Source organism: Mus pahari, chromosome 6 (assembly GCF_900095145.1).
Source record: "Mus pahari chromosome 6, PAHARI_EIJ_v1.1, whole genome shotgun sequence".
Taxonomy (NCBI): Eukaryota; Metazoa; Chordata; class Mammalia; order Rodentia; family Muridae; genus Mus; species Mus pahari.
In genome coordinates, this window is record NC_034595.1 from 71,728,631 (window position 1) to 71,739,449 (window position 10,819).

Sequence of the window (10,819 nt, forward strand, 5' to 3'; positions counted from 1 at the left end):
ATGGGAGGTGGGGAAGAGACTAGGTTAACTTTCAAGGTCTAAGCGGACTTTGTTCTCCTAGACTGCCCCTGTCTCTCTGAATCCAGTTCCAGGCCAGTCACAGGGCTGTGGACAAGGATAAACAGCGCTTCATACCAGATGCAACCTGGTGGAGCAGCAGGCTTTCAAGACGAGGGGAGGGTTTTAAACACACAGCCTGGGGCTCTACTGTCCAACAGAAGGGTGCCAGGCCTGAACAAAGACAGGTGAGAAAAGGACACATGCCACGGGGGGTGTGGGTTGGGGAGGAGAAGCATTCTGCCCTTGGCTTCCCTTTTGGATCCCTAGGAAAGGCTCTCCTCTCGGCCTGGCTGCCTCTTACCTGAACACCTGTCCTGTGGGCACGGACACTAGGGGAAGAGGTGTGGAGCTCAACAAAGGAGCATTCTCCCAGTCGGGACAGGAATCAATGGAAGCTTGTTTGCCTTGCTTCCTGGGGCGCAGCCAGGCATGCTGGGGTGGGGACCTGGGCAGCAGGTGGGAACACAGAGTCCTGGGCTAAGCGAGCCTGAAGCATTGTTTTGGCTCCAGGGGAGCCACACCTGTGTCCCTGAGCACCCAAGCAGGTGACTGCAGGCTGCTTGAGAAAAACCAGCCATGCCTTTCTCCCTTTCTGGTTCAGGGCCTTCCCCAGAGCCCAGTGCAGGACAGGAGAACATTGTTTCCAAATTTGCCCCCAGCCGAGGTATAAAATGCCACATAGTCACTCCAAATTCTTTTTTGTTTGTTTGTTTGGTTGGTTGGTTTGGGTTTTTTATTTTGAGTAAGTTTCTTTGTATAGCCTTGTCTGTCCTGGAACTTTGCTCTGTAGATCAGGTTGGCCTCTGCCTCCCAAATGCTGGGATTAAATGTGTGCGCTACCACTGCCAGGCCCAATCTCTGACTTTTAAAAGGCATGTATGTGCTCAGGAGAGAGGAATCAGTGATTAAGAGCTGGTGAGGCTCTTCCAGAGGACAGGAGCTCAGCTCCCAGCACCCACACTGACTGATTCACAACTTTCTGTAACCCCAGCTCCATGAGATCCAGCACCCTCTTTTGCCCTCTGCAGGCACCTGAGCCTGGGACTGTGAGTACACACATGAGGGGGGAGGGGGTGTTTAAATAATAAAGAATAACCGGAACCTTCAGAGAGCACAGGCAAGTCCTCTGGGACTTGGGAATGAGAATTTGTCTACAGTTGCTTAGGGGTGGCTGCCAGGCCTTGCTTACCATCAAGCATAGCTTTGAGGAAAGAGCCCTGGGTGCAGCAGATGAACACCCAAGCCTGAGTTCCACCCTGAACTGAAGTTCTATTTCCTCATCTGAAATCAGGAGAACTGAACCCTCACTGCAGACAGGAATCTGATCAGTGTGTGTGTGTGTGTGTGTGTGTGTGTGTGTGTGTGTGTGTGTGCGCGCACATGTGTGCATGCGCGTGTGTGCAGACAGCTTGTTTTCTATGCATGCCTGGGATATAAGAAAGATGTTCTCGGGCTGGTGAGATGGCTCAGTGGGTAAGAGCACCCGACTGCTCTTCCGAAGGTCCAGAGTTCAAATCCCAGCAACCACATGGTGGCTCATAACCATCCGTAACAAGATCTGATGCCCTCTTCTGGAGTGTCTGAAGACAGCTACAGTGTACTTACATATAATAAATAAATAAATCTAAAAAAAAAAAAAAGAAAGATGTTCTCCATCACCTACTGTGTAGAGAGGGCCAGCGCCTTGACTCATGGGCAAGGCTGAAGTGTGTCAGGGCAGGACCACATGTATATGGCCACAGGGAGAGGCCAGCAGCTAGGGAAGGGGGTCTTATCTTCATCTCCCCAGTGAGCCACCTATGCCAGCCCAGCTCCTGTTGTTCTTCCCACTTCCTTCCCCTAACCTGTGCTCAATCTGAGACCTCGAAGGACCACAGAGACACAGCAAAGCTTACCTCTGCCATGAACTTCCTGTGCTGGATGTACAAGGAGCCTGCACACACAGGATCCCAGCAACCACTTTGCAGATCAGGAAACTGAGGCTCAAAGACACAGGTGGGCTTGCAGACTCCATCCAACTAGAATATGACTGAGCCCCGAGTCCCTCATGGATCTGAGACTCCGCAGTCAATGAACAGTTAGTCCTCTCTCCAACACCCCAGTCTCAGCTGCTGCTAATCCTCTGAGGGCATAGGTCCCACACCTCTAGGGAGAGAGGACAGCTCATCTCTAGGACAGCTTGCTTTAGCTCTTTTTCTAAATTAGAGCCTAACTTGGCCCCTTGGAAGTAGATGTGGGTGTTTGATGGGCCAGGCAAGGGAGTTAGAAGAAAGCACTGTAGCCCCAGTTATCAGGTCTACAGAGAGTGCAGGGAGGGGCTGAAGAAGGTCAAACAACTCTGTCACAGAGGTCACCTAACAGGTATCCTGCATACCAGATAGTTACTTTGTTTGTTTGTTTGTTTGTTTTTTTGAGACAGGGTTTCCCTGTGCACTCCTGGCTGTCCTGGAACTCACTCTGTAGACCAGGCTGGCCTCAAACTCAGAAATCTGCCTGCCTCTGCCTCCCAAGTGCTGGGTTTAAAGGCGTGTGCCACCACATCCGGCTAGATATTTACATTTTAATTTATAACAGTAGCAAAATTACAGTTATGAAGTAGCAAGGAAAATAATTTTATGGGTGAGACACCACAACAGGAGGAACCACAACATTGGGAAGGTTGAGAAGCACTGCTCCAGGCTATAAGCATGGCCTCCCTTGCCTCCTGATTCACTGTGAACACAGCCGCTAACAGAGCCCTTCCGTGGCAGTGCCCTGAAGCCTCAGGTCCACACCCATCTCCGTTAATTTTCTCCCTTGTTCCTGGGGTTGAACCTCTGAACAGCAGCAAAGTGCAGCCCCCATATAAGTCATGCAATCCCATCCCCCAGAAATCTACCCAGAAAACCCTTTACTCCTTCACTTCCTCTTCCCCTCTTCCACGGCCATGCTCACTGTCACAAAAGATGCTGCCAGTTCATCGTCTTTAGACCGAACAGAGAACCCTTTTGGTACCCATTGGCTCTTAGCCCACAGTCCTGCTTGTCCCACCCTCACTGCCAGACAGTGAGGTCTGCACTGGCCATCTCTGGCTCCTTTCTCTGCAGGTCCCTCCCAACATACTTCTGCCCTCATCTAGTCCCATCCAGTCCCATCCAGTGCCCTTCACGTGACCAGGGGCACTGGTCCTTCTCAGCGCTAATCTCAGGGGTCCACTATCTTCTCTGTCTCTCATTTCTCTTGTGCTTCTCCCGTTCTGGAGATATGGCCACCAAGCCACTTGGAGTCCTGATATAACAAAGTTCCCACAGCCATGGATGACTTTCTGTCTCCTGTAGTGAGCTCAGTAAGGTACATCAAGTTAGGCTCCAGCTGTGCACCAAACATCATGCTAGGGACTGAGCCATGTGGCAAGTATGTGACAGATGGAGTTATGCGTTAGCCCCTCTGCCCAGGCAGCGGTCTCTGGTGCCTAGTATACCTACCTCTTCGAGAACAGAACTGCCTCCTGGCCCAGAAAGTGAATGGGAGCAGTGAAGATCCAGAGTGACGCGCGGGATATAGAACTAGAAAGCAGATGTGACAGGACTCGGTTTGAAATAAGGAGATCCCATCACACACTTCTCAACAGTGCCTGACCAGACTAGATCAGCTGAGGGGAGGGAAGGACCCAGAAAGAGCTGCCAGAGCTCCGGCCCCATGAGCAGCGGAGACACTGGCCTGGGCACCGGCCCTAGCCTCTCCTCTGTCACAGTCACTTGGAGAAAACTTGAGTCCTGTCACTAAACCTTTGGAGACTTCTTCTGTCCCCCACATGGGCAGGATTTAGAAAGGGGTTGGATAAAAACAGCAGTTTTCTCTGACACTTAATGGAGTCCGTTCCAGAGAAGACAGGCCCTCAGCATCAGAACACACTCACTGGGATCCCCTGCTGTGTCTCTGCACTTTCCATAACTTAAAGCTCCCCACTCTAGAAAGCAGAGTTCTAAGCACCACGGAGCAAAGCCCTTAAATCCCAATTCCCTACTTGTTTTGAAGGACAGATTTACCTGGGTGGTGGTGGCGCAAGCCTTTAATCCCAGCACTTGGGAGGTGGATTTCTGAGTTCGAGGCAAGCCTGGTCTACAGAGTGAGTTCCAGGACAGCCAGGGCTATACAGAGAAACCTCCCCCCCCCCCAAAAAAAAAAGAAAGACAGATTTCTAATCTTTGACACAGCCTAAAAATCCAGTATGGAACCTGCCGTCGGGAGACTGGTGAGGTACTGGGCTCATGACCACCAGTCAGAGACAAGGGTAAGGGATCTGAGGCTGAGCAGGGGACAAGTGGGGGTGTGGTTTGAATTCACATTCAGGTGTAAATGACTGCTAAGCTGTCCTTTACTAAAACAGATCTTGTTAGGGAAAGTCAGAGGCAGCAGAAGCGAAAATTTCTCAAGAGATGGGTACATAGTATACAGTTATTATCAGATCCTGAAAGGCTGAGACAGGAGGCTTGTGTGTTTGATGGCTACACAGAAGACCCTGTCTCAAAACACATACATGCATGCACATATTCACACATACATATATACATACATTCATATATGCATGCACACACATGTCTCAAAATATACATACATGCATATATGCACATACATTCATGCATACATATGCATACATACATATAAACACATGCATGCATACATACATACACATACATGCATGCATACATACAAACTGTGAAGGAAAGAAAGGAGGGAAGATAGTTACTTCCAAACTGGCTACTTTTCTTTCGGCTTTGCCAGAACTGGATAAGAGTTGTGCTTCTTCACACTGCCTGCCAAATTGCTCCCACCCAAGACTCACTAGCTGAGAAAAGCACTGTCCCCATGCCACAAGTGAAGAAACCAAGGCTGAGAGGCAGCCAGATGGGCTTCCAGGGACATTCCTTTATCAGGTCATTTGCTGCCACCAGTTTAGGGAGGCCTGGCCCAAGGCTTACTCCAGATCACCAGACCTGAGACAAGAGCTAACTAACTCCTCTACAACACCCTCCAAATACTGTCCAGAGTCCTATCTGTGCCTGCTTTGTCCCACTAGATACCAACCAATTTCGGGCTTGTCTTTTTATTCATTTTCTGTCTTCAAATATTAGAGATGGAGTTTGTGTTGGATGACTTCAAGAACCAATATGAGAGAAGCACTAATGTCCATGGGCCCAGGCATGGTGACACACACTTGTCCCAGGCCTTCGCAAGAAGAGGTAGGTTGAGCTCAGAGCCAGACTCATCTGTGTAGCAAGCACAGGGCAGCCTGGGCTCCATGGGGCAGCCTGGGCTCCATAGAAGCCTGTCACAAAACAGCAACAGTAACAACAGCAGCAACAACAACAACAACAACAAACAAATAAACAAAAACACCTCTACAAGAGCCACATTTAATTCCATTGGCCACAGGCAAACCAAGGGAAGGTGTGTCTCCATAAGAGGAGCTTGGAATTGTGGGAGACACAGGAAAGCATGTGAGGTCACAGGGGGCACAGATGTGGACATGGGGATGTCTCCCCTGATGCTGAGAGAAGGAAGGCTCAGGGAAACAAGGAGAAAGCAGCGCTTTTGTTCAGCTTCTGTCTGTGGGGTACACAACGCACTCTGACTTCCACTTGCCCTGAGAGTATCTGTGAAATGCGCTTTGCTCTAAGGTTCCTTCTGGCCTCCGTTGCCTCCTGGAGTCTGGGATGAAGTGCTAGGTCCTCTGTAGGGTGGGTGGTGTTGGTGGTTGAGAGCTTGGGGCTCTCCACATTGGTTTCCACCCTCAGGTGGTGCACAACGGCCTGGCTTGAGATGGAAACAGAAGGCCCCTTTGTCTGGAAACACAATGAATAATGGACACCCCGTTGAATGGCACAAGCAATGGTCAGGTATGACACTGCTTTTCCAAAAGACTAAAGCTTTGTGATGGCAAGGTTATTTTTCCTCCCGGCTCTGTTTTTCCTGGCTCTTGCCTCAGCCATGGAAGTAGCTCTCACTGGGCTCTCCAAGGACAATGGCAGCCCTTCCTAGGTCCTTCCAACCACCAAGGGCCCAGCAGCTCCAGCCTGGAATACACAAAGGGGCTTTGTGGTTTCCCCATGGAAAGGGGATAGAGAGGACTTTGTATATGAGTCCCCATTCCAGCAATCACTGTCCCCTGAAGTACATGATGTGTCAGGGAACCACTGTTAACTTCTGTAATGGAAAAAAAAAACTTTACTTTTTATTTAATTTTACTGTTTTTTAGTCTGTGTGTGTGTGTATGTGTGTGTGTACCAGGATGCACAAGTGCACATGAATACAGATGCCCACAGAGGCCAGAGGTGTTAAATTACCCTGAAGCTGGAGTTACAGGTGACAGTTAGTCACCTGATGTGGGTACCAGGAACGTAACTCAGGTCCCCTGAAAGGGCAGGCAGTACATGTTCAGAGTCATTTCTCCAGGCCCTACAAAAGAATTTGTGGGGTGTTTGATGGCTCACTTTTATGGGGAGTGCCTCCTCTCCTCTGGTTTTAGTCATTGGTCGGTCAAGTACAACCGTGCCTTCCAAACTCCAAGAGAAGGGAACCTACTTAGTAAACAAAAGTTAAAGGCCACTAAGCCATCTGATGTTACCTTTGCTGTTGCTGCTGTTTGTCATGGCTGCTGTATGTCTCTCCTCAATCCAGTGAACTCTCTAGTTCCTGCTCCAGCCAGAAAGACTGTGGTTGTCACTCCTAAAGGGAACTTGGCCAGTCTCTAGCCACTTCTCAGCTGTGACTCCCTGTACCCCAGGTACCCCACAGTAGGAATAAGCCTCTTTTATTCCTAATACCAAACCTAAAGGCTCAGGAGGCTCCTTTTAAACAGTAAATTCTGCATTGTCCCAAATCTGGACTCAGAGCTTAAGTGGTAAGGACTTAAAAAATGACAAGGGAGTGCTGAAGGACAGGGGTAAATCACAGAGGAGGCACCCTCAATCCTGACACGCCCCTTCCCCCCAAACCATCACTACTAAAGCCATACCAAACCAAATCAAACCAAACCAAACCAAACCAAGAACGTGTTTTCAGGAAATCACCTCAATTGAAGCACTTTTATTCATAATTATGATTGCTTATTTCTTCATGTATCCCAGGGCCAGTCTTTTGTTTGTTTGTTTTTTTGTTTTTGTTTTTGTTTTTGTTTTTTCGAGACAGGGTTTCTCTGTGTAGCCCTGGCTGTTCTGGAACTCACTCTGTAGACCAGGCTGGCCTGGAAGTCAGAAATCCGCCTGCCTCTGCCTCCCGAGCGCTGGGATTAAAGGCGTTCGCCACCACGCCCAGCCCCAGGGTCAGTCTTAAACTTTCTCTACAGCTGAAAATGATCTTGAACTTCTTGATCCTGATGCCTATACCTCCCCAGTGTTGATATTATAAAATTTGCAGCACCACATCTATTTTACACTATGCAGGGATCAAACCCAGTGCTTCAAGGGTTCAAGGCAAGCACTCTACCAACTGAGCTACATCCCAGTCCCAACTCATTATTTGTTAATGAGAACCCCTGACTTATTCTTGTGTGTAGCTTCTGACCTTCGGACCTTCAGGATGTGTTAAGCACACAGAGATCCTGCACTGTGATAGAGGCAGGGGCGTCTCAAATGGAGGTCAGCCTAGGCTACTGGTGAGGCCCTGTCTAAAACAGAACAAAATAAAAAAGAAATAATAAGTAAATATAGACTTTAAGGACATTTTGTGATGTCTCTTTCAAACGGGGACCCTGGGACAGTGTGGAAATTCTCAGAGCTTTCCACTAACTGTCTCCATGCAGTCACGCCTGTCTGTCCTGAATCTTTAGATTTTCAAGGCTTGCTCTCAGGTAACTGTGGGCTTGTTTCTTGGAGCAGCAAGATGACTTAGGGATAAAAGTGTTTGCTGCCAAGCCAGACTACATAAGTTCAATTCCTGGCACCTGAAAGACCCACAAAGTGAGGACCTCCTCACGTTCTGACTCAGGAGAGGCGACACCCCAAATCACTCACAAGAATCGGCCTTGATGCAAACCTCAAGAGGACTTTTTATTCCAGGAGCACTCTGGGACCCACAGTCGTACACCACACAGGGGTAGAGGATCGTGGACCCTAAGTAGCGGAGAAAGGGGTTATTAAAAGGAAAAAAACTACAACCCAAGGGGGTAGGGAGGGCGTTATTGAAAAATGCCAAAAATACCAGTGAAAATTCACAAGGGGGTACTAAAAATCACAAGGAGAAACTCCCTGCTTCTCAAGATTGTTCTCGAGATTTTAATCTAACTTTTGTGGTCGGCCAGTTCCTGGAACAGGGTCACTGAACCAGCTAACCTACATTCTTGGTGCTAGGGGTCTGAATTTTTCCTGGTCTTTCAGCACCCATACAGTGGAAGAAGAGAACAAATTTCTGCAAGTTGTACACACACACACACACACACACACACACATACACACACACATATACACACATACACACACAATTAATTTATTGATTAAAACTAAAGTTTTTGGATTTTTTAAAAAATTTATGAATATTTCTCTGTATGTGCATGTCTCTATGAATGTGCACCTGGGTGCAGGTATGTTTGGAGGCCAAAAGAAATTTGTAGGTACAAATTTCCTGGAGCTGAAGCTACAGATAGTTGTGAGCCTCCAATCATGGGTGCGAACAAGGTTCTTAAGTGCTGAGCCATCTCTCCAGCCCCCAATTTTATATTTTTATTTTCAATTTTATATTTTATTTATTTATTTTGGTTTTTTGAGACAGAGTTTCTCTGTATAGCCCTAACTGTCCTGGAACTCACTATGTAGACCAGGCTGGCCTTGAACTCAGAAATCCACCTGCTTCTGCCTCCCAAGTGCTGGGATTAAAGGCATATGCCACCACTGCCCGGCTCCAGCCCTCAATCTTAAAAGTAAAAATAAACAAATAAAAATAGCTCTCAATGGCACTGATATCCCAAATATTTCATTGAACAACAAAGGAGACCTGTGCGGGATCTCTGAGCTGATCTGAAGGCCATGTATGGGCTGTAGCTTCCTGAAAAGCTGTACGCCTTTTCTTTGGGCAGGCTTTTCCTAGGCTGGCCTTGACTTTGAACTTCTGACCCTCCTGCCTCCACCTCCCAAATACTGGAATTGTAGGTGTACTTCACAATGTCTGATTTCAAACAATGCAGGGAGGTGGGGAGGGGGAGTGTCATGTATACAGTTTGTTTATCAGCAAGGTTGTCAACCTACCCATGATCCAACTGTGTCAGGTTAAAAGGAATTTCTGAATTTTGAGCTTCAGTTTAATTGTTGTAGAGTGTAAGCAATACAAAGGGCACTTAGTTCACAGCATTTATATGAGCATTAAGGTAATGACCACAGGTAAGCCAAGTGTGGTGGCGAAGGGCTATAATGTTTGGAGGGTGTGGCTGGAGGACCTCCAGGAGTCGAAGGTCATTCCTAGCTACGAATGTTTTGAGGGCCATCCTGAGCAACCTGGGACCTGTGGAAAACAAATAAATCCATGAAATGTCTACTTTTGTGTCCAATACAGTAACCAGCCAATAGATGGTACTACTTCGTTTTAATGATTTATGTATTGTTTTTAATGTGTGCAGACATTTTGTCTGCATGTATGTCCGTGTATCAAGTGTTCACAACAATGCCTATGGAGGCGAGAATAGGGTGCTGGATCCTCTGGAACTTGGTTTCCAGTGGGTGTAGATGCTGGGAATCAAACCTGGGCCCTCTGAAAGAGTAGCCAGTGCTCTTAACTGTTGAGCTATCTTTCCAGCTCTGGTTGTTACTTTATTTGTTGTTTGGAGACAGTCTTAACTATGTAACCCTATCTGGCCTGTAATTTACTTCGTAGCCCAGACTAATCTCAAACTCACAAAGATTCCCCTGCTTTAGCCTCCCAAGTGCAGGGATTAAAAGCATTCCATTGAGCCGGTTGGTCTGGTGGCTCAGGCCTTTAATCCCAGCACTTGGGAGGCAGAGGCAGGCAGATTTCTGACTTCCAGGCCAGCCTGGTCTACAAAGTGAGTGCCAGGACAGCCAGGGCTACACAGAGAAACTCTGTCTGGAAAAAACAAACAAACAAACAAACAAAACAAAAAAAAAACAAAAAACCAAAAAAACATTCCATTATGCCTGGCTTATTTTTTATTACTATTATTAGCTTATTGTTATTACTATTTGTGAATACATGTTATTTCCCAGATACCATTTCAAAAACATTACACCCATCATCTCAAATCCTCATAACATTTCTGGTTTGTTTTAAGGGAACTTAATGACTTGCTTGATACTAGCCTACCAGGGAACTTGTATTTAACACAGTTTCAAAACCAGCTCTTTCTGGCTCTAATGCCTGCTTTCTTTGAGCTGAGACCACCCTTGCCTGAACTCAACTGTCAAGTGGCTACTTAATATCTCTTGTGTGTTCATACAAAGCTTGGCTACTATCCAAAGTAATTTACCATCATCCCAGCACAGGGTTGCTATCAGAATACACAACACCCTTTCCCCAAGCTGGGGGGAGTGAGGAAGGCTGTTCTTTAGTGCCTATCCAACGGGAAAGAAGCACAATTGTCCCAAAGCCTATGATCTCATTTCTTTAATGTCTTAATTAGGATTTCCATTCTTGCACAAACATCATGACTAAGAAGCAGGCTGGGATGGAAAGGATTTATTCAGCTTACATTTCCACATTGCTGTTCATCACCAAAGGAAGTCAGGACTAGAACTCAAGCAGGTCAGGAAGCAGGAGCTGACGCAGAGGCCAC